General features: G+C 47.4%; 1 long non-coding RNA gene across 1 annotated transcript in view; it reads left to right on the top strand.

Moving 5' to 3' along the window:
* LOC138467417 (uncharacterized) overlaps positions 1-16374 on the top strand; it is an 88810-nt gene extending 72436 nt beyond the window's left edge. Inside the window, exons 2-3 of the long non-coding RNA XR_011268098.1 lie at positions 12638-12718; positions 12795-16374. This is a non-coding gene — a long non-coding RNA (uncharacterized lncRNA). The remainder of the gene's footprint in view (positions 1-12637; positions 12719-12794) is intronic.
* The last annotated feature ends 2228 nt before the right edge of the window (positions 16375-18602 follow it).

Here is an 18602-nt window from a genome sequence, read left to right as displayed (position 1 = left end):
TTAATGGATTTTTTATGCTGTGTTCTTTTGTTTAGTGTTAACTATCTTAAGTCCCCTGAACCTGTGGGTGAAGGCCGTATCCAATCTCTGCATAAGTTCTCGTGGAGGTTGTGGCGTGAGATTGTGACATGGCATGAACTAACCATAGCGGTTCTGTGTTACATAGCGAATCCGGCATTCATTACTGCCAAATAGTTACGAGTTACCTGGTTATTTCATGATATCTGTGGTTAAGAGTTGGGTTCCTTCTAAGCGTCTGCTTCCTCCTGTGCGACAGCCTCTCTGCCATACTTGCTGTTAAACCGCGATTATAACGTATGAGCGGTTGTGTTATCAAAGTGAGCCGGACGGCGTGCATCCGAATCCTGATGACGTGATCTGTTTACATTTACAATCTCAATCTTATTAGTATTACGGATCTATTTTGGGATGAACCAAGTTCACTCCGGTGTGCAGTGTAGTAGAATGTAGTCTTAAATCCTATCGTGCCATCTATGGAAAGTGTATTATTGTCCCTATTTTAGGGGATTACTGATAGCCTGCAGATCCTTAAAGATTGATTATTAGGTGTATACGCATCCCTAAGTATTCTTAATATATGGTGGTCAGGGAATCAACCATTCTCTTGTCAGGTAACCTTTGTTGGTTATCGCCAAACTTGCGGCATTTAGTGTTCCTTCGCACAATATGCTCTTTATACATTTTAATGTCACTTGATCGATAGGTCAGTGATTCAAGGTGCTAATGGTCGGAATTGAAATACGTTGTGGTTTGCTATTCAGCTATTTATTCTTCCAATGTTATACAATGGTAGTGGTACCAAGCATCATCAATATTTGAATCATAGGGGTTTTAGTTAGTAAGTGGTCTGGGGCTCTTGCTGTTGATTGCTGTCTCACATTGGATCAGAATTGGTATCAAATGCCCACTGTACCTGCGTCCATTCATCATTTCTAGATCTTATTAATTCAGAGAAAATGGTGCATTTCAGTGTCTAGGTTCAGACCCTCAGTGATCGATCTCAAATCACAAATGAATGTACATTTTTGTTGATGTAGGCTTTTTTTTCACAGTCTCCGGTCTTTCGTCTAGGTCTAAGTGTTTTGTTCTGATAGTGCAAAGATGTTTCCTGGGGTGGAGATGTTGCCCAGATGCTCTCTGATTCTTACTCCTAATTCGCGTGTAGTACCTCCCTCATAGGTTTTGTTGCATTCACATATTACAACATATATTATAAATGTAGTTCAGCAGTTTATGAATTCTTTGATTTTAATATCCCTTCCATTTGCAGTTTTGTAATTTTGGATGTTGTTCAGTGCATACTTACACATGTTACAATTCATACATTTGTAAAAACCCTTGATTGGTTTACCTGTTAGAATGCTTGTTTGGTGTTGGGGTTGGCTTCTGTCCATAAAGCTCTGGCTTAGTTCTGTACGTAGAGTAGGAGCATTAGTGTAAATAGTGTTTGGTTTGTCTGATATGAACGTCTCTAGGTCTGGATCAAGTTGTAGCAGGTGGCAATTCCTTTGGAAGATTTTTTGTATGGCTGTGTTGTCCCTTGTACATTGTGTGATCATCGTAATCGTATCATTATCCTTTGTTGTGTTTTTATCTGTGGGTTTATGGTAGTCTCCCTGTTTCAAAAAAGGAAGCAGGCGCTCCTCTCCAGAAAGAACAAGGCATGATAACCTGTTCTGAGATGAGAGTTTGCAGCACACACTTTTTCCTCACTGTACTTTTCAAAGATGGGAAATATCCATTTGCATATCAGTCTTTGTCCCACCCTCATGGGCAGTCCAGCACCGAAATGCTATGGCAATTCCACTCTGAACAAGAGTACCAACAGCAACCCCATACACGTGTTTCAGCCTTGTTGGGCCTCATCAGTGAGGTGAAGCTGTGCCTCTATGAGCACAGTGAGCAGGGAGTCCACGTCTGGTTGCCCCCAGGTAACTCAGGGTGACCAACCCCAAGTTCCTTGCAAATATTTCAAAAAAGGTAGCATACGCTCCTCTCCAGAAAGAACATGGCATGATAACCTGTTCTGAGATGAGAGTTTGCAGCACACTCTTTTTCCTCACTGTACCTTTCACAGATGGGAAATATCCATTTGCATATCAGTCTTTGTCCCGCCCACATGCAGTCCAGCACCGAAATGCTATGGCAATTCCTCTCTGAACAAGAGAGGAACCCCATACACGTGTTTCAGCCTTGTTGGGCCTCATCAGTGACCGTTGTTTACTGTCCTTTTCCACTTTTGCCATGTGTATGCACTCTTTGGTTTATCCTTGTGAGTCAAATCTCTCCTGAATATATCTACCTTCAGTGTCATATGTGTGGTCCTGGCTACAGTTCCTTCTTGCGCTTGTGAATTCCCCAATTGGGATATTTTTTATTGTGCTTTTCAGGTGCCAGCTTTTGGCCTGTACGGTGGCGTTTGCTTCAGTGTTTTTACAGTAGGTATTAGTCTCTAGTTTTTCACTGTCCACATATATATATATATATGTATATAAGTCTAAGAACATCACCTACTCTGTCTCAATCGTGAATTGTAGTCCAAAATGGTTGTCATTTAGGTATTTACAAAATTCATCCATTTCCATTCCATACAAGGAGAATGTCATCAACATACCGTTTCCATTTGATAATTTTCTGTGACAAGTTTGGGTGTTTGCATACATGCTTGCATTCAAATTCCCTGACAAACAGATTTGCCATGGATGGTGCAAAACAAGGGCCAATCGCTATGCCCTTGGTCTGTTGGTATAATGTGCCGTTAAATAGAAATACATTGTTCTTCAGCAGAACATCCAATAATCCTTTTATCATTTCTATAAACAAGTAATGTGAAGCTGATACGTCCTCATATGTAAAATCAATGCTTTTAATTGCCAAATTATGGTCTATGTATGTATACAGTGCTTTCACATCCATGATAACCAACATGTATTCATTGTTCCATTCGACTTCATTTAAGTTTTCCAATACGTGCATAGTATCTCAGGTGTATGACTCTAGTTTGTAAACCTCAGGTCTGATAATTTTGTCAATGAACTTTGATATATTCCCCGTTGCCCACCCAATGGCGCTAACAATTGGTCTTACTTCTGGTAATTCAGTATATTCCTTATGTACTTTTGGTAAAATGTATACTGTCGGAACTCTTGGTTTATTAATGATCATGAAAGACCCTTCATTGATAAGCAGTTTGTTATGCCATTTGTTGACTAGTCTGTGTAATCCTTTAATACAGTCTGCTATAAAGCTTTTCTGTACAATTTTATAACACCCTGGGGTGGCAAGGCGGTCATCAGGCATTCTGATTTAATCAGTTCTGTCTAGGATTACAATATGCCCACCTTTGTCAGTTTCCTTTATTATTATCCCTTGTCTGACTTGAGATTGTTTATGGCTGTTTTTTCTTTCGCATTTAGATTGCTATTTGACCTTTTAGTAATGGGTTTCTCCATTGCTCGTTTTATTTTTGTTGAAAATTCGATTTTTATTAAAGTTTTGTGATTATAGCATAAACAATCCAATGATACAACCAACAGGATGAATGAACAAGAACAGTCACAGCTATTTATCCCCCCTCCCTCCACTCCTTCCCCCCCCTCCCACACCCTCCCCCCTCCCTTTACCACACCATGGTTCAAGAAGTTATAATAACAGCAGGGACCAACACATTATCTCTCAAAGACACGTCACAAGTACAGGTTAGGGGTCGCTCAAGAGGCAAGGGCCATGACCCAACATCGATATCTCCCGCATCAGCCTATCCCTTCATATTGGGGGGATTACCCAGTCAGCAATGTTCGAGCCCAAAGAGTCCGTTCAAAAGGTTTCTAGCGTCTCAGACTGTCTTCCCATATTTATCAAAGAAGGGAAGCCGTAGGCCCTCGATATTGGACCTAGATTCGTCAATCAGATGGGTTAAAAATTCCATGTCATAGATTGCCCGTATTTTGGAGACCCACTCTCCCTCCCCCGGGTGTTGGGGTGATTTCCATTTTTGGGCCCAGCAGCACCTAGCCGCAACAAGCATCACATGTAGCATGTGGTCGTGTTTCACCTTTGGACCCCCCCCCTCCACCTCGATGCTGAACAACAGTAGCCAGAGGGACAGGGTCCTTTCCATTCCATCTACCTCTTTAATCCAGGACAGGACCTCGGTCCAGTAGGTTTGTACCACATGACACTTCCACCACATGTGTATATAGTCCCCTTTTTCAGTATGACATTTCCAGCAGTGTGGGCCGTAGCCCTCTCTCATCCTGGCTATCCTCTGCAGGGGGTAGTGGATCAGTTTGAGGGCCTGATGACGGTATTGGGGTGCAGCTGTGGAGCGATTGGCCTGTCTACATATCTTGGTCCATCTCTTTTCGGTTATGGGTGTTCCTAGGTCTTTTTCCCACTGTACTTGGGAGGATGGGGGGTCCCGTGGGGTGGAGAACAGCAAAAAGCTGTAGAGCTGTGATATCACCCCTTTGGTCCCCTTGTGTGTGATAAGAAATTTCTCAAAGTCTGTTAAGTCCCGTCTAAGGGTATCCCCCCATCTGCTCTCAGTAAGGGCCCCCTTAAGTTGCAAATATCTAAAGGGGGAAAGATTGGGGAGGCCCAGGGCGTCCTTCAAATTTCCCAGTGACATAAACTCCCCTTCCGACCAAAGTTGTCCGGCTCTACAGAGGCCTGCCTCATACCATTGTTGGAAGGCCAGTGGTTCGTTGATCCCCTCCCAGAGTGGAGGAGCCCAAATGCAGCTCAGGGGCGAGGGCCATGTCGTGAGCCACCTGAGATAGCGCCCCTACCCCCATATAGACCATAACACTCCCAGCACTGGATGGTTCAAAATTCTTCTCGGGATACTTATCCTAGGAACCCACAACCACTCGTCTAGTGTGACCGGGGAGAAAAGCAGGTTGTCCAGGCCCACCCACTGCTTCTTCGGGCCCATTGCCAAGTGGTCCACCAGGATTCGCAACTGTGATGCCTTGTAGTATGTGTCTAAGTCTGGAAGGTTAACTCCACCCTCATCCTTGGGCCTTATCAAGGTGTCATAGGCAATTCTATGGGATTTTCCCGCCCAGATGCAGCGGAGAAGGGCCCGCTTCATCTGCAGGAGGAAGGGCTTTGGTATCTGGGTTGGAAGCATTTGAAACAAGTATAGGAATTTAGGGAGGATCACCATCTTTATTGAATTGAGGTGTGCCATCCATGAGAGGCCGGAATTTGTCCAACGCTCGCTGACCAGAGGGGGAGGTAGTTTGCTTTAAAGAGGTCTGCCAAGTCTGATGGTATCTGGATCCCCAGGTGACAGAATCCCTCGGGTTGTTTACAGAACAGGAGCTCCTCAATATATCGCTTCTCTGTGTCTTTAAGTTGGCCTGTTGGGAATGCAACTGATTTGTCTAGGTTTACTTTATAGCCTGCAAGGGTCCCGTATTGCTCTAAGCTATGTAACACTGCGGGAACAGATTGGGACGGGTTAGAGAGATATAATAAGACCTTGTCGGCAAGGAGGGTTATTTTATGGTCGGCATCCCCCATTTTAACACCCTGGATCTTGTTGTTTCCTCTGATAGCTATGGCCCAGGGTTCCATCACTAAAGCGTATATGAGGGTGGATAGTGGGCACCCCTGTCTTGTACCCCTTCCCAATGGAAGGGCATCAGATTCGCCCCCATTAACTACCACTTTCGCTGAGGGGTGAGAGTAGAGAGCCGACAATTAGCCATGCCATTTAGGTCCCATTCCCAGGGACGATAGGACCCCCTCCATGAAGGCCCAGCTCACCCTGTCGAACGCCTTTTCCGCGTCTAGGGACGGGAGAAGGACACCCTCCTTTCTAACTCCCTGTGAACTCAATATATGCAGGGTTTTGCGCATACTATCGGCCCCCTGTCTGTTCAACACAAAACCAACCTGGTCGGGTTGGATCAATCTGGGAAGGCATTTTTCTAGGCGTGTCGCTAAGATCCTGGTAAAGATCTTCGCGTCCGTGTTCAGGGGGGAGATGGGTCTATACGAACCACACTCCACCGGATTTCTACCTGGTTTTGGAATTATCGTGATCATGGCCTGCAGGAAGGTTGGTGGGACGGTTTCCGAGGTTCTAATTTGATTAAAGAGTTTGGCCAGTGGTTCTATCAGCACTGATTGGTATTGTTTGTAAAAATCGGCTGTATAACCGTCCCCTCCAGGCTTCTTGCCTACTTTCAGTTTTTTAATGGCCCCCTCCACCTCTTCCCCAGTTATTTCCCTTTCCAGAGCTTCCCTTTCCGAATCCGTAAGCTTAGGTAGGGGATGATCCTCAAGATATCTCTGAATATTATCTAGTGATTCATCCACTTGTGTGGCATAAAGGTCCCTATAGAAGCTTGCAAAAGATTTGGCTATGTGCTTGGTTGTTGTCTGGATGTTACCCATCCCATCCCTGACCCTCTCTGTCCGCCTAACCGCTCTACTTCCTCTCAACCTATGGGCCAAGAGTGTTCCCACCTTATCTCCCTTTTCGTAATATCGCTGTTTTGTGTATCTCATTTTCTTAACCACCTCCCCAATCAAGATTGTATGCAGGGCCTGTCTTTTGTATCTCATTTCGCCCAGGAGTTTTTCACGGTCTACTCTGCCAGCCGTGAGCTGTGCCCTCATAGCCCGTAGTTCCTCGTGTAGTCTAGATTCTATTAGAGCTCTCTCTCTTTTTTACTTGAACCTTCTGCAATAAGGAGACCCCTGAACGTGGCCTTTGCTGCCTCCCAGACTGTGGCCATTGGGACCTCCCCTGTGTCATTTGTTACAAAAAAGGCTTCCATTTCTTTCTGTAGGAATTCCCTAAACACCTGGTCCCTCAAGAGGGTGTCATTACAGCACCACCTGTATGACTTTGGGGTGTCTTGCAGTCGCCATTCCATGACTAGGAGTTCATGGTCCGACCAGGTCACTGATTCAACCATAGGGCCACCAACCTCTCCCCCCCCCCTTCCTCCGATATCAATAGTAGATCAATTCTGTTATGTTTGATGAGGAGGAGAAAAGATCGTGTAACCCCCTGAAGTTTGCCAGCATTTTCGCCATACGTCTACCCAGTAGTATTCTTGTAGTAGGTCCCTCATAGCTAAGTTATCCCTTGTAGGGGCTTTCAGCCCCACCCCTCTGGCGGACCACCAATCCAGTCGTGGGTCTGCAATGAGATTGAAATCTCTGCCAAGAATCTTGGCCCCTTCCGCCCATTCATCCATGACTTTGAGGACTTTACGAATAAACTTAATTTGGCCAACGTTGGGCGCATATAAAGTGGCCAATGTAACACGCGTACCATGGGATAGGCCCTTGATCCCCAGAAACCTACCCCCAAAGCCCCTCTTCGTTTCAACATTGGTAAGGTGCAGTGATTTGCCCAGGAGGATACCTACTCCCTCCTTCTTTGAGGATCTATGCGAGGCCCAGTAATTACTGCCTATCTCCTTTCCCTTTATCGTTGCCCCCCTCCTGTAGTGAGTTTCCTGCAGGAAAAGGACTAACAATTACGGAACATATTACTTGTGAGGGATCGCTTGTTTTGTGAGTTTAGGCCCTTGACGTTGAGCGTGCCAATCCGACCCTCAACCATGGTCGCTGTTGCCCCTGGCCCGTAAGGTTTCAGTGAGTTCCCTCTGCATGTTTGAGCCCCAGTTCCATGGTGTGGTGTCCCTGTTTCCTTTGCCCCTCGCCCCCCTTGATCCGTATTTCCCCTACCCATTTTATAAGGCGTTCGTCTTCATCTCCCGACCTGCATCGGGGTTAGTAGACGAACCACAAGGCCGCTACCCGGGCCCCGGGATATTAAATGATATGGAACACATCCTCCATCTTTTTTGTTGGAAAACTTTTCTGAAAATCAGTTGGAATTCAAAACTCTGCGTGGGGTCCCCAATTCAACTCTCCCCTCCCTCCGTCAACACCTTGGGTTGTGCCCCGTAAATTACAGGACCCACCATGTATTAACTTTCAATATGAGGCGGGGAGGGATTCCCCCGTATCCGGGGCCAAACACCGGTAACCTCCAGCAAAAGAATCACCCACAAACCCTCAACAAGATGGGCCTTGAACTTTCTGCCATGTCAACTAAACGTGAACCTTGCCAACCGTGGCAACACCAAAGGGGCACATTCAATTACCCTCAACGCGGGGAGGGGCCCTAAGGGCCATGCAGGCCATTGTATTGTGGAAAACAACCTCAGCTTTCTTTTCTTTTCCCCATCCTCCCTTTGCTATCATTCGGGTCCGCCATGACCTGTGGAGGGGTGTCGGACTTTCTGAAACTTCCGAGTGCCCTTCACTTTATGCTTTCCTTGGCTCAGATCAGGGCCTCTCAGGCCCCGGCCTGGGTCTCCGTCAGTCCCGCTCCGCTCCCCTGATGTTCCTGGGGAGTCCCCGATCAGTTCATCGATGGCTCTTTGAATGTCTTCTTCCGTGACGAGCTGGTGGCTCTCACCCTGCCATTCAAACGCTAGGTAAAATGGGTGTCCCCAGCGGTATCGGACTCCCTTTTCCTGTAGCCATCTAGTGATTGCCCCACATTTTTTCCTCATTTGTAACGTGAGAGCGGACAGGTCCTGGTAGATTGCCACCCTGGAGTTCTCATATTGTATGTCTCTTAAAGTCCTCGCCCTCTCCAGTATCTTTGCTTTGTCTCTGTAGTAATGGAATCTTGCCAAAACTGATTGCGGGCCCCTACCACCTCCCCCAGCCCGATGTACCCTGTCGATCAGTACGGTCTCCCCGGAGTCGGTTCCCAGGGCAATTCTGATGATGTCTTGCACCTTGCCCTCCAGAGAGACCTGTGTTTCCCCCTCTGTTTCCGGCAGGCCAAAGATCCGCAGGTTACTCCTCCGTTCACGATTTTCCATGTCGTCCACCTTGAAAAGCAGCTCGTCCTCCCGTCTCCGGATCTCGCTGAACCCCACCTCCATCTGTGTCTCCAGGAGGCCAGTGGAAGCCTGGTTGTTCTCTACCCCCTCCATTCGATCCTCGAGCGTGGAGACCTTGGCAGTGAGGTCAGCTAGTTTGGCGCCCATGTCCGTTCTCATACCCCTGATTTCATCTAGGATCGTCTGTATGTAACTCTGCATATTGTTCATATCCGGGGCCGGTGTGGTTGAGGTACCGGTCGCCATTGCCAAAACCCCGGATGTGAACTGGTATTTTGCCAAAGTCTCTTTCCAAGTCATATGGTGTTCTCGCCCCTCGATCTCTGTGGTTCTGTAGTGTCCCTGGATATGACCCCCAAGGGTTGAGGGCCTATTCCTTTTCCTCGATATCGGCTCATGTGTTATGTTATGCCGTGAGCAAGTCCTCGTGGCTGGATTCACCCATGGGGAGGTCTCACTGGGTTCCACACCCTGTTTTGGGGGAGGGTGCGGGGAGACCCCGCTCCTTCTTGTCTTCAAGTTCACCTCTAAACTCGGGAAACAACCAGGTGCCCCAAGTATAGGTCAACTCAGGGCCCCGATGGGACCTTCGTTAGTGTCTCTTTTTGCTTTGGCACTCGCCCAATATCGGCCCCCAGGTATGGTGGAGAGGGGGGACCAGGGGCCTGAGCAGGAGAGCACTGAGTCAAGTCCCCAACCTCTGTCTATTAAGTGCACTCGCGAGTGGACCCGCAGGGTCCCGTGGGGTAGCAGCTTACAGGGCCCTAGCCCGCGCCTGGCCGTCCATGTAGTGGACTAGGTTTGTATTTCAAAAAAGGGGGGGCCACATGGGGTCCACTCGCAGGGTTATGGCGTGATTTACTGCAGTGGGAGAGGCCCAATCCAGGCAGGCTTCACTTCATAGGTGTCCCAAATGATGTCCTTTTCGTGGTTCACCCTGTGTGGGGGATGCAGCAGATCCGGAGGGGCCCCCAGGCACACCCAGTGTTTGGTCCCTCAGGGGGCCGTTAGTGAGCAGGGGGGGGGGGGCAGGAGGACCACACCGGCCCGGGCCCACACGAGGGCAAGCCCAGCTGAGGTACCTATGTAGTGGCTCGGGGGGACGGCCTCACTGGGGACCCCGGTCCGGGGGCGGAGAGGAGCAGGAGGGCTCGGGCGTGCTCCCGCGACGGCCCGAGCCAACAAAAGAGAGTATCGATGGGGGCCCAGGAGGCAAAGCAACTCCGACGGGGGAACCAGCCCTCGGAGAACGGGCGCCCCGACGGCAGCTCCTCCTCACCGTCCCTCCCCTCCGGGTGGCACCAGCTGTGGAGGGCGGGCAGCGCAGGCCGGAGAACGCACAGTCCAGGGCCCTGCACAGGGGCGGGCCCAGCTGCAGCAACCCTGTAGAGGCTCCGGAGGGCCCGGCTTCACCAGGGTCCCTGATCTGGAGGTGGAGAGGAGCAGGAGGGCTCGGGCACGCTCCCGCGAAGGCCCGAGCCAGCAAAACAGATTATCGGTGTGGGTCCAGGGGGCAAAGCAACTCCAACAGGGGGCCCGCCCGCGGAGCCCAAGCGCCCCAACAGCAGCTCCGCCTCACCGTCCCCCTCCTCTGCGTAGCACCCGCCATGGAGGGCGGGCGAGCCTCGCGGACGGGAAAGCGCACAGTCTGGCTCCCTGGGCGACCCTCAGCTCCTCCGCTGCGGCCGCCGGAAAGTCCTCGGTGAGCAGGGACAGCTGGCCGACCGCGGATCCAAAGCAGCCCGATGTAGGGCGAAGCGCGGCTCTGTGTCTCCGTCCCGCTGGCGACGGCAGCCCGGAAGGGGGGAGGGGGAGTTCGAATGCTCCAAGACCCGTATCTTGAGTTGTGGGACACCTCCGATGCTCGGAAAAGGTGTCGTTGGAATCCTTAGGAGTTCCCACGGTCGTCGTTCCGGTTTGGTGAGGATTCTGTTCCTTTTTCCCTTAGTAACTCCGCATTTGTCCAAGGCCATGCGGGGAGCCGATAGATCAGGCAGCCATCTTGCCTGCGCCCCCTGGTGCCTCCCTCCATTGCTCGTTTAATGTCCTTATTTACTGCTTTATCAATGAATTCCCTTGTTGTATTATGGGAATGAATTTGGATTTGGATTTTAGTTTACTTTCTCTAAGAACACTGTTAAGTATTCCTAGGTGGTCGATCAGGTCCTGTTGAGGTATCTCCTTGTTCTCCTCTTGTGATAGGAGTCTGGTGTTTGTTAGGTTCTTTATAGATAAGTCACTGTTTGGATATTCACATCTCTCTTCTTCCCCGATTGGGTGTAGGTTGTGGAATAATTGTTTAAATTTTAATTTTCGTATGAAGTTGAAAGTGTCAATTTGTAGGTTAATATAGTTTGAATATATGCTTGATGCGAAGGATAGGCCCTTATTGAGACCACTATTTCAATCTTGTTTAGAGATCTTGATGATAAGTTCAGTACTAAGTTAGTCCTTGTTCCACCGTTTCCTTCCTGTGTTCTGATCATGTTTTTATTCCTGGTTTGTTTCCTCCTCTTCCTCTTCTTCCCCTTCTTCCCCCTACATCCTCTGGTGTGGGTCGTACCATTGGCACAGTTTTTGCCATTGGGGTATTATTTAAAGCAATGGGTCCTGGAACCTCACTTGTTTTGTATTTGTTAATCTGTTGCCACTGTGATAGTGATTTATTAGTTCTAAAAAAACAAGTTTAGTTAGTCCCAGGTTATCCGTTTGGTTCCTGTTGGTAGCTTCATTTTCGCTGTCTGCATCTGAGCTTGCTGGTGAGGTTCCTGGTGTGCTATTCCTTGATGCTGGTTTCCTTTTGTCATCATATTTTTGCTGAAAGGTGTACACTCTGTCTTGTCTGTAGTCTTCATCATCTCGAGGGGTTTTCTGTGCTATCCTTAATTTGATCTCATCCTGGTGTTGTTTAAGAATGGAATCCATGGTTTTGTAATTTGTCTTTTTCGTTGTTTCTGGTGCATCCATTTCCTGGATCTCTTTCTTATTTTTTTCCATTTCTGTCTCACTCCTTTTATGTTCCCTGTCTGCATTTACTGCAAGTAGTTCCACCATTTTCTTCGAGCTGCAATTGAGGTTGGTTTCTGTTACGCTCACCTTATCTCTGCAGGGACGTCTGGAGCCTCTGCTTGGATACTTGTTGGGCACACACTGGATGTCTGATCTTCTCTTTGTTCAGCACTCACCATGAGTCATGTACTACAAAATGAAATGGGGGTTAACAAGTACAGACACCCTCCTCTTTCTCTCATTCCCCAATGTCTCTTGTCCCTCCCTCCCTTCCCTTGGATCCTGCTCACCTGATGGTATTAGTGAGCAAGCACTCCGTCCTGCTCTTCTCAGCAGGGGCGCAATGTCTGTGCTCCCTCGTTCAGTGGAACCGAGTTACATCACTGGTTCCTGAAATTAAAGGCCAATCCCAGTCCTGCTATGGAGGTGGCTGTAGAATGTCTTTGTTGTGATTACTTCTGCTCTCTCTGTATGATGTGCAGTATGCCAGTATGCACAACTGTGTCTGCCAGTCTTTTCCTCACTCTGATAGTGCGTTTTCACATGTTATGCGAGCTCTTGCTGTGACCAATGTTGCGCTGCCTTTGATGCGCCGTATTTCTTGATGTAGACACGTGCTACATTTAACATTCAATGTCTTTAATGTAGCTTGCGCTGCCTTGATGCGCGGTATTTCTCTGAGGAACGGTTTACTCACCGTCTCTTTGTCTTTGCAGCTATCGGATCACGTTGAGGTGGAGATGTTGCGGGAAAGGTGCTGACCAGGAAAATGCTGAATACTTTAACAGGAGTAACAGGTAAGTGCACCGCCGATATGCTGGAATGTTCACACGGAGTCCGAATGTAACAGTGATTTCTTCTTTGTTGTTTCAGGTCCAGCCTCAGGATCACGGTGAGCGTCGTGCTGCATTCAGCAGAGTAACACGAAGCGAGATCTGGTTATATAGTCACCCACACCCAAACACTGGAGCGTGTATGGGAGAAAGTCCATGACTCATCAGCCAGCCATGCTGGAGGTACAGGAAGTGACTGTTCCTTGGTCATTTCTTATTCACACCATGAGCCTGGTGCCAAAGTCGCTAGGACAGAGTCCATGTCACTCTTTTCTGTATGAAACAGAGTTTTGCCGGGGGAATGTCACAAGAAGATCTTCCTGAGGGTAGCCCCATATTTGTATAAGAACAGCAGGCCAGTGATTGTGCGGATAGGAATGTGGCTGGACTGGTAGTTGTGACAGCTTCCCATTCTTCTGCCAGGTCCGAGTCCTCTTCATTATTGAAGTTAGGAAATATTAGTATACGTAGGCTTTGTGGTAGTTGGTCATCCTTTAGATAATTCTGCATAGAGGCTCTTTCACGATATTTGTTCATTTCTTTGATTGAGAGTCTTTCTAATTTAACACATTTTTCACGAAGTGATTCTCATCCATTTGGTCTAGTTCTAATTTTCTGCACTACCTGTAGAGTGCTCTTGTATCCGCATCTCTGTTTACTCTGTATGCTCTCATTTTTGGAGTTCTAATCCAGCTTTTGGTGACTGCACCGTCTAATTTTAAGTTACATTTTTGTCTGAGAAGGTGAATAAATTGGTCAGTGCGCTCTTCCCATACCTTATTTAACCATGGATTATCATTTGATCAACTGGGTGGGGTCCTTAGCTGCACAACTTCATAGAGACTGGTATCCACCAACCATTCTGTGAGTGTGTAGGCCAATAGTCTGTGTTCTATGTGAGCCTATGCGCTTGGCTTTGTGTTTCTATTATTAGCATCTGCTCAATAGGTTAGTATACGTATTTGAGTTGTTCACAGTATCCTTAGTTGATTAACGCATCTAGAAAAGTGTTCATATAAACATTCCAATCATTAATGTTGATACAGTACTGCCACAAACTCCGCTAGGAGGCACGTGCATGTGTTTCGCCCTTGCTTTGGATTTTTCAAGGCACATTTAATACAATTCATTCAACAATTAGAGGTCTTTTGTCTAACACTTATTTTCTGAAGTCTCTCTATCTTATCTTAACAGGATACATTTTAGATATACGTTCTTTTCATGTTTTTAGAGTATATGATGCTGAGTGGACGAGTATCTCGTGGTTCTGTAGGGGGTAAGGAGATGTTGGAGACAAGGGGATTGGAGTTCGTAATTGATGTCACATTAATAAGTGCATTGGTTAAAAGTTAGTCAATTATGACTTTTCTTACCTTTGGATACAAGGTAAGAACCTAATAGTCGAGTACTATAATTCTGGCATTGTCCTATTGGTTTCCGAGTTTCTTGATACATGGAACCCTCCACAGTCGTTAATGTTATTGGTCCCTTTTGTTATGTTGCTTGTTAGTGGGATTCCTGGTCCAATGCCCCATACTGAGGGGGACACAACAAGTGTGCCCACTATCACTGATGCTTTGTATATTAGCACTGGAGCCAATGACTGTATACTTGAGACAGGAGTACATGGCGGTGGGAATCAACATCCGGGGCTCTACACATCTGGTCTCTCTATACACGGACAACCGCAGCATAACCTCCCTATAATATTAGAGGTGTTAGACGACTTTGCCAGATTATCAGGAATCTCCTTCAATAAGCAAAAGTCCTGCCTCTTCCCTCTTGCAGGGCTGGGCTGGGTGGGGGTAGATGCGGTTGCCTTACCAGACTGGGGCCTGAAATGGGAACCACACTCCTTTAGATATCGGGGCATGCAAATTACACATTTTCCAGAGGAAACACATGCACTCAATTCACAAAGGGCAGCAGAGGGTGTTAAGAAATCAATGGTATTTTGGTGCCGATTGCCCATCTCCCTTATTGGCAGGGTAGCTACCACGAACATTATTATTCTCCCCAGGTTCTTATACAGCTTCACTAATGTCCTCTATTATATAAAAGCCTCCTTCTTCCGAGAACTGGAAAGTACACTTTGAGGCTTCCTGTGGGGACCAAAAAGGCACAGACTGGTTCTCCTTGCCTTCTCTCCCCTGTGAGGAAGGAAGGGGTCCATCTACCGCGGCTGGAATATTATTACTTGACTGCACAGTTAAGCTTCATTACAAAATAGTTATCAGATGAATTCACATCTAAACATGAGCTTCTTAGCACGCTGACAAGCCCTGCCCTGCTTAGAGAGGCCTTATGGTCTCAGGAAAACTGGAACGAAACTTAACCGCTAGCACTACGGGTGGGTAGGCCGATCTCATCTAGAACACTTAAGGCACTTCAAACTCAACACCCCTACTCTCCCACACTCCAATCCTGGTGGGTACATGTAGAAATGTAGATGAACTAAAGGCAGTCCGGTGCTGGGAACGGGTCGGCATAACCACTTGGGGTGACATGCATGGGAACGGAACATTTAGAGAACTGGCTGACCTAATGCAATTGGAGGGACTTCCAGGGGGGCAATTCCTGAGGTACATGAGAGTAACAAGGATCGCCAAGCGCAATTGGTGTGAGTGTCCCACTGAGCCACAGCCAAACTCCTTCCTGACATTAATGTATGAATTGGAAGACAGCTGGAGACCGGTGTTCAGGTTGTATGTATATGTTTCTCCTGGATGGCACTAGTATCAATCTCACTAAACTGAAAATATGCTGTAAGGTTGATTTGGCGCTGGGCTTTGTTAAAAATGTGTCATGAAATGCCCAATTCAGGCTCATACAGCTGAATGTGCTTCATCGCACATGCATGATTCCCTCCAGAGTGGCCACATTGAAAACAAATACACCCTCTAATTGCCCCTGGTGTGTCCACGATCAGGCTAATTAAATGCATATGTTTTGGGAGTGTGCGACGATACACCGTTTCTGGTCCCAAATTAAACAGACCTGCGAGGGTGCTGGGGTTAAAAGATTTCAATGGAACCTGCTTGAATGCCTACTGGGTATATATCCCAGATTGAGTAAACCCAAACACACAAGCAAATTCATGGACATAGCATGCATACTGGCCAAGGGATGTATAGCAATGGCTTGGAAATCACGCAAGGGCCCACAGTTTGATGTATGGTACAGGGAATTCAAGCGCTGGTGCGACGCTGAGACCACTACATGGGGCGGGACAATAGACACGCACGGGAGAAACTTTGCACTTAACTTTGAAGCTTGGAAAGTACTTGTTAACTCTGTTTCTTACCACTCGGAAGACAAACCACCATGAACTTGCTCCCGGACACTGTTTGACTCATCATTGTCATCCTATTTGTGCACTGGATGTATATATCCAGCCAGGCGCCTCATGCTAAGATGTTAAAAGTGAACTGTCCACCTGGCTCAAACAAGACAAGCTATGGCACGGGGCAGAGCCTGGCATCATGCAACTTCAACTGATAAGCACTGGGTATTTGTTTGTGCTTTTTGGTTTAATATATTGGTTGAATCACATGAAGATGGATGTATACTTGACAGTTGTATTTTGCACCTGCAAAATTCACCAATAAACAAATAAAAAAATACAAATAAAAAAATATGGGCGTTTCTGCATGTAATGTTGATTTCCCCCACTGCTGAAGGTTCTCAAATCTAAGTTGTTCACCATTCACTGCTGTACCCTTAGGCTTCTTTCTATCCAATGCTGTGTTTCAAACTTGGGCATTTCTCCCACTGCTCAATCGTCTCAGGTCTGGGTTGTTCGCCCTTTACTGCTGTGTCTCATTTTTGGGTGCGCTTCCATTTACTGCTTTGTCTCGGACTTGTGCGTTCCTCCCGCTGCTCAAATTCTCAAATCTAGTGAGTTCTCGGTTTGTGAGACCAGACAATCGCTTTGGACTTTTGACATCAAAGATGAACTCCATCTGAGTTTAAGGTATGTATAAATCGCACCACGGATGTGGACACATGCTGCAGATACGGCTCCCATCCATGCACTCTAGAATTCAGCTACGGCTACGACAAATCTGGTCTAGCTGTACTCATAGCCGTCCACACTGACACCTCTGGCGCCCCGCAACAGCTGTGTCATTGGTATGCAGCGACAACCAATGACAAATGTTGGTCTAGCTGGGCACACATCAAGTCTCCTGCACTAGCACTCTACCCCACCCACCGACAGCACCCGCCCACATGTCTGACCTCTGGTTTGCTTACTGGAGCGCAGCCAGCCCTCCTAAGTACTAATCATGGCAGAATGCACACACACGCATCTAAAATTAAACTCTTAGAACTTCCCATACCTGGACTTTGGTCCCTGAGGGTGTTCAACCACAAAGCACATTGAGGCCATACAAATGGGGAAATGGCACCTTATAAATGACAACTACAATACAATATAATATCAATGTTTTGCTCATTTATTGTTTTGTTTGCCTAAATACTTGTCAATGAACAGTGCTCAATCTTGTGACATGTTTAAACTTAATAAAATGTGTTATAAAAAAAGGAAGGCCAGGGATTGGAGCAGCGATACCCACAAAGGACTGTTGGGTGAATGCCTGCGAACATAAAACACTATGGGCCTCATAACATTGCGGTTCAGTAACAACGGTGCCGGTAGGCTTACCGGCACTGTTGTTACCGGACCGGCAAAGTACAAGTTTGCAGGCGGGATGCCCTCCCCTAGGTTGAACGGCACCCACCCGCAGACATTCACGGTAGCACCGGCAGCGTTATTAGCGGTTCCGGTGCTACCGTCCTCCCCATTCTCATTGAGTCCTATGGGACTCAGATGGGAATGGGGAGTGACATTCTCTGGTGCCTGGCTTCAGGGTACGCTGGGGCTGTAATGCTCCGGTTATTCCCTAAAGCCAGGTGCCAGACAAAAAGCACAACTCCGGCGACAGCCTGCCATTTTTACTGGCACAGCTACCGCCGGAGTTATAATGAGGCCCAATGTGACAGAAAAGGGAGATGCTATCGGGACAATGGGGTGTTTCAATATCCTTTTATATTGTTGGCCTGTGGGGGTACTAGTAAGCACCTCAGTGCCCGTCGCATGAGGACCGCGTACGTGACGTGAACTGAGAATAAAGAGGCACACACTCTGCAAGGCGTGGCCAGTTGCAGCCGCACCTCCAGCGTCTGAGTCCTGAGGCTGTCCCGCGTATATCTAATACTAGTTTCTACCATTGTGCCACAAAGCAGAGGTTCGTCAGATATTTCTCTTATAACTTCTTCCACAAGCTTTCTTCGTTAGCAGCAAGGAGGTATGCACCGGAGCTGTCATACTCTAGAAGAACTAAAGACTGTGAGGGGAGATCCTTGATAGCGTCGCTTCCTTAGGATCCACAAATAGTTTGGCGGCACAAGCAGGCTGGCTGGAAGGGTGTAAGCAGATTCTTTGGCTCCATATAGCCTCAGCAGATTATGTGGCTCTAGGTAGACTCTCCAAACCCACCAGCAAGGAATGAACAGGAATAGAGTTATCAATGTCATTAAACTATAAGATAAACGATTGGGTAAGTCTGGCACTGTGGGGTTAGTGAAGATAATGTGGTGCTCAAAATGTGTAATAGTAAGGATGGTTGGCCAGAATTTCTCTAGGCAGTTTATTATCCATGCTGTGGTTGCTGGTGCCTCCACCCTTCAGATGCATATGCTTGTGTTAAAGAAGCAGGTCTGTACTGGCTCCAATCCAAGCCATGAAGGGGTCATTCTTGTATCAAATTAGTAGCGCATACAGTATGCTTTGATGTGGGAACACGTTATGTCGACCTCACTTCCTTGTAGTACAGTAGCAGCTGCA

Source organism: Ambystoma mexicanum, chromosome 4q (genome assembly GCF_040938575.1).
Source record: "Ambystoma mexicanum isolate Mex_15411 chromosome 4q, UKY_AmexF1_1, whole genome shotgun sequence".
Lineage (NCBI taxonomy): Eukaryota > Metazoa > Chordata > Amphibia > Caudata > Ambystomatidae > Ambystoma > Ambystoma mexicanum.
Note: the sequence above shows the minus strand (reverse complement) of the source record. Positions and strands in the feature narration are given on the sequence as shown.